Source organism: Vulpes vulpes, chromosome 2 (assembly GCF_048418805.1).
Source record: "Vulpes vulpes isolate BD-2025 chromosome 2, VulVul3, whole genome shotgun sequence".
Lineage (NCBI taxonomy): Eukaryota > Metazoa > Chordata > Mammalia > Carnivora > Canidae > Vulpes > Vulpes vulpes.
In genome coordinates, this window is record NC_132781.1 from 143,950,714 (window position 1) to 143,956,626 (window position 5,913).

The following is a 5,913-nucleotide window of genomic DNA, read 5'->3' on the forward strand; positions in this document are numbered from 1 at the left end:
TAGAAATACAGGCAGTGTGTTTGCAGCTTTTTGCTCACATGCTGTATAATACCAAGTTCTTTGTCCTTTTTCTGTCTGCTTTAAAATGGTAAAAATAGATGTTCATGGCAGACAATTGAGGAAAACAGAAAAATTTAAATAAGAAAATATATACTGCCTTATCTAACCACCCACAAATAGCAGTGGTTCTCATTTTTGTGGTTTTCCTTTTAGCATTTTCAAATACACACGTCTTACAGAGCATGTAGATGGCAATATACTCTCTTACTGTGCTCGTTTATTGTTTAACATCATAGGATGAGTATAGTCTCATGCCTACAAAGTGTCTTAAAACATATATTTTTAGTAGCTGCTTAATATTCCCTTAAACGGATAGAAATACCTAATTCGGATCCTTTGTTTCTTTTACTCTGTTGTCCAGAAAAGCACTATAACTTTGTGCTCTCTTGTATTTTATTTTTAAAGATTGTATTTATTTATTCATGAGAGACTGAGAGAGAGGCAGAGACACAGGCAGAGGGAGAAGCAGGCTGCCTATTGGGAGTTCGATGCCTGACTTATCCCAGGACCCCGGGAGCACAAGCTGAGCCAAAGGCAGATGCTCAACCACTGAGCCCCCCAGGTGCCCCTGCCTTCTCTTTTAAGTGGAGTAGAAATGTCTAATAAATGATTTTTTTTCCCCTTGATGAGAGTAGTGGTTCTCAACTGGGGACGATTTTGCACACCCCTCGGGGCGGGACATTCAACTATGTCAGAAGACATTTTTTGTTGGTCTCCACTGAGGGAGGAGGGTAGCTGATGGCATGTAGTGGGTGGAAGCCAGAGTTACTGCTAAACACGCTACAGCACCCGGGACAGTCCCCTACAACAAAAAATCGTCCAGCCAGAATGTCAATAGTGCTGACGGTGAAAAACTTGCCATCCGGGGCAGTGTCAGGGTTAATATTCAACAACCACTTAAAATTGAAATTAGCACTCTACCATTAAAGTACAGGACTTTGCCCTGGAACTCTGCTGTGGAATAATTAGAACTGCAGTTACTGGAATCTGGGATAGCTGAGAGTTTACTCTCACAACTTGTATTTTATTAGAAATGTTTAAATGGCAATAAAAGAACATGAAACTAGAGCTTCTATTTTTCAAAGTGAGTTCCAAGGAGGAACTTCATGGTGCTGGCGTTGGTCCTCATGTGGGTCTATACTCTCCTGAGGACACCGAGGCCCAGAGAGTGCACAGCCCCAGGCTGATAGATGGTCTCAGTAGAAAACATTTTCTAAGGCAGAGAAGTGACTTGGCTAATCTGGAAATAGTTTCCAAATGCCAAAAGGGGTTTGGATGCACAGTTAGTTGAACGCCGATCTTTTGGAAGCCTCTTCTCTGCGCCTTTGCTTGAACGAAGTTTTACTCCTTTGCAGTCTTTGTAACAGTGAACTCCTCGAGGAATTGCACATTTATTTATTTATTTATTTATCGAATTCCACATTTAGTAAGCAAAATCGCCGAAACCGCCCCCACGTCCCTTCTTTTGAGAAATGTGTGCATCTCTTTCGTCCCTATTGCGATCTTTGGGACTTTACCCGACCTTTGCAGGGACAACTGGGGTAGAGACAATTTGTTATGATATATCCCCACAGATGATCCAAATCCCATCGCTCCAATGCAGAACAAAGGGAACGTGTGCTGCTCCTTTTTCTTCGGCCCACATTCCTTCTGGGGTTGACTGCGAATGGAAGAGAGGTCTAAGTTGGAAATGTTTGGAATTGTGTTTCAGATATTCAAAAGATTACACAGAAAGCCTTCCCGAGCAGGTGCTCGGGGAGAGATATACCGCGGCCGAGTCAGGAATCACTTTCTGGCCGTAGCAATGGAAATGCGATCTTTAGTTAACACGGACTCGGAATTTAGAGCGGGCGAGCGGGACCAAGGTCAGTGGTTCGCGCCTTGAGATCGATTCGTGCCTCTGACCTAGATCGTTTGTGTGCGCTGCGCTTGTTGGTAACTTTGCTCCTGCGGTAATTTATGTGACTCATCTGCAGAGCCTCGGAGCTGCGGAGAGGGGGCCGGCGGAGCTTCCCTGGCCGGCAAACCGGCCTCCAAAAGGAGGACAGGAATAAAAGAGATGGATGGGAAGTCAATTCCTGGGTCTCCTGTTCTAGGTGATGTACAGTCTTTCGTTTCTCTGCTCTTGGTCGGCAACCTTTGGTTTCCAAATGCTCATTTTCTTTGTAATTTTCCTTCTAGAGCGTGTAAGGAGGGTGAAAATATTGCTTCAACTGCTGAAAATCAAGCAGCCGATTTTCAATCAAGATTCACAGGCTGTAGACAGGCACTCCTTGCCGGCAAGAGATAGAAACATCTGCGGACACACATGTACCCAAACGTGCAGGTGGCAACACAGAACACGCATCCACACAGGTGCTCAGTGGAGACTGCTGTAAGCATAGGCGATGCGGCACATGGGATTTGTTCATCATCAGCTGAACCCAGGGTTCAAATCCTTTGGACTGGAATGGGTCTGGGGGGGCAGTGGGTAGGGGGAGGGTGGTCAGATGGGAGATAGAAAGCAATGAACTTCACCTCCTACTGCACAGTCCCTCCCAATATTCTCTTACTCAAGTAAAAGCCCTAAGGTCAGGCCTTGATTGATATTTCCATCAGTTTCATCTTTGAGTGAAGGAACACTTAGGTGGCATCTATTTGCCTGCCAGATACCGAGACAATGCCCATGAGTATGATACCAGAGTTGCCCTCGAGAATTAGAATCCTAGTGGGTATAAGACTATCTTACATAGAGTTGTGGCGTAAGTTATCATGCCCTGGTTCAAATTGACTTTTCTTATTCTCTTTTTCAAATTAAATTATTTTTTAGTAAGGCTCTACTCATAATATGGCGCTTGAACTCACAACCCCTAGATCAGGAGTCACATGCTCTATGGACTGAGCCAGCCAGGAGCCCCTGGCTTTTCCATTCTAAGAATACTGGAATGGGCACCTAAGATTTCTTTCAAGGAAGTCCCAGTCAATGCCGTGGGCCTCCCAATGGACTGGGAGGTCAGGCTGTGGCTGACACTGTTTTACTCACCTATGGACGATGGGACCTGTGAGATGGATCCTTACTTAAAACAAAAGGAGCTTCCTGGGGCACCTGGGTGGCTCAGAGGTTGAGCATCTGCCTTTGGCTCAGGTTGTGATCCCAGGGTCCTGGGATCGAGTCCTGCATCAGGCTCCCCACAGGGAGCCTACTCCTCCCTCTGCCTATGTCTTTGCCTCTCTCTGTGTGTCTCTCACGAATAAATAAAAATCTTTTAAGAAAACAAAAAAAAAAGGGGGAGCTTTCTTATCAGTGGAATTGATAAGACTATAATTCTAGCATGCTTAGCCCTAGAATAGTTTTATCTGATATTACAAGAAATCAAAGACTACAAAGGACAAGTGATGTAACCAGGGGCCTACAGCTCATTATTTGAAAGAGCTGGGAGTAGGATATAGGGTTGGAAATTTTTTTCCACATTTTCTAGGTTCTTCCTGTGACAGCACATTTTATTCATGCTCAGGAATAAAAAAAAAAAAAAAAAAAGGATCTTCTCCATATTAGGTGTATGTGCCTAAAGATGTGTTCTGATCCAGGCAGGAGAGATGGAAGACCATTCTGTTAAGATAAACATTGGAAAGCACCTGGCAAAATGCCTGCTGCATGACGGCGCTCAAGACACGGATGGCCATCCTCATCACCATCATCCTCCAGGTCCCCATCACCATATTCTATGTCAGCCACTACTTCAAACACTGGCAAATTCACTTCTCGAAAAGATTCCGCACGGCGGCACCCGGGTGGCTCAGCAGGTGAAGCGTCTGCCTTCGCCTCGAGTCATGATCTCAGGGTCCTGGGATCGAGCGCCGCATCCAGAGTCTGCTTCTCCCTCTCCCTCTTTTCTCTCTCTCTCTCTCTTTCTCTCAATTAAATTAATAAACTTAAAAAAAAAGATTCCACACTTTACAAAGTCATCTTCAATTGTATTCGTTAAATTTTTACCTGCCTTCCAAAAAATTGTACACGAATGGGGTACATTCTTATGTGGAGGAAGATCTACTTACTCTCAACTCGAATACATATTTGCATCGCTTAAGAAATGTTAAGTAGCTTTTCATTTGTACTGTCTACAAGACAGTGATGATAAAAGACGTCCATAAAGTCTGGAAATATAGTTATTATTAGTTCTTGACCACATTATTTATATTCGCCTATGTTTCCAGGCTTTATGGACATCCTGTAGATCATAAACATAGCAAACGAGAATAAATTGCTTGCCATTTTGGAGAAATTCCTCATGTTTTGCGTGCTTGGCTTTAAAAAATACATTTTATGATGGAATCTCTGTGTTTATAAACAAAACCCCAAAAAATTTACAGAGAAAGAAATCATTTTGACTTTCTTACTCAATATTGGTTTCATAAACCATGACCGAATTATGGCAAATCCGAACTTGAAAGATGGTTATTTTGTTTAAGTGAGTTTAATGTGTTCAGGACTGGGCAATTTTTACTCTTGTTGTTTTTCCTAAATTTCATCCTTCTCTGAAGTTTTAAAATTCAATCATCTGGGTTAATTTCTCTTAGGCATTTCTGAGCCCTACAACATGGAAAGTTTTGTTATGCAGGATTTTTCTTTTGGTCTGCCAGGCACCTCCTGGAAGTGAAAACAATTCAATTTTCAAAAACAGTTTTTTTTACCCTAAAGACTATAAGAACAGATTACTTTTTAGTGTGGTCCTTAAAATGGTCAGGTTCTCTGTAGCTATCAGGCTAACTAGAAAATATGAGACCTCTTCATGGTTTGCCGGGCCCACGTTAAACTGGTTTTCAGGTTCCACAATGACAAAAATCATAGCCCGGGTGACCATCTGCCTGGTCAATAAGTGGCCAGCGTTGGCCTGAGTCAGCTAATTGTGCATAATTGGGATTATGTAGTAGAGATGACACTCCCCTCTCCAAACAAAGAAAATCACATTTGTGCTGTTTCATGTGACCACTGATCTTTTCTGGCCAGCAAGGGCAAAAATTGGGGTCGTCATAAAGTCTGTGTCTGCAAATGGCCAAGATGGTGGGAATGAATGATCAATTCTGGGAGAAGCGGGAGACAATAGGCAGTGGGGGAGGGGGGAAAGGGAACCAGGGACAGGGGAATCAGAACGAGATGTGGGGGGGGTGCGGCATGGAATCTAGGGCTGGGAAAATTATTGCCACCCATCTGTTAGATTCCAAAATGCAGGCACATTCAGTGTCTCAGACCTGTCTTTCGAGTCTGAAATGGTTATCCAAGTAGCTTCGGAGGACAGGTGTGTTGTGGGGCCCCCGGTGGGGCCCAGGGAAGGTGTTGGCGTGTGCAGAGGTGTTGGAGGTGTTGGGAGCGTGTAAGGAGGGTGTTGGGAGCGTGTAAGGAGGGTGTTGGGTGTGCCTGGGGCACGTGTAAAGAGCAGAAAGTATGCCCTTGATTTGAAGATTGCTGATTTGTTCTGTTCAAGCCCTTCTGGGGTCAGGTACCGTAGAAGCCGGACAGGAGCTGAGACAGCCAACCCACAGCAAGAGGGTGACTGGTCGGTGTGTCAGAAGAAGTCAGAAGGAGGGCTTGTCCTCGAGTGGCCCCGGAGCAAAGGCCCAGCGCCGTGGCAGCAGCAGCATGATGGGGACAATGGCTGTCGGTGGCTGTGAAGCGGAGGGCTGGAACGAGGCCCTGCTTCCCGGCCGTGATACCCAGAGAGGGCCATGGGCTCTCTTGCTCCCCAGCCCGCCTCTCCTAGAGAGTGTCAAAGGCACTGCGGATGAAACAGTGCCAGCAGCACGGTTGACTCCGGCCAGAGAAAAAAGCCTTGGTGCAGACTTAGTCCAGGATTTCTCAATCCAGGCACTGTGGTC

General features: G+C 45.0%; 1 long non-coding RNA gene across 2 annotated transcripts; it reads left to right on the forward strand.

Moving 5' to 3' along the window:
• The first annotated feature begins 1,244 nt into the window (after positions 1 to 1,244).
• On the forward strand, positions 1,245 to 4,001 carry LOC140597971 (uncharacterized). Of its 2 annotated transcripts, XR_012000066.1 has the most exons (4): positions 1,245 to 1,925; positions 2,037 to 2,156; positions 2,242 to 2,434; positions 3,628 to 4,001. It is a non-coding gene; the product is annotated as an uncharacterized lncRNA (long non-coding RNA). The 2 variants fall into 2 exon arrangements; XR_012000065.1 differs by lacking the exon at positions 1,245 to 1,925 and having other exon boundaries at positions 1,967 to 2,156.
• The last annotated feature ends 1,912 nt before the right edge of the window (positions 4,002 to 5,913 follow it).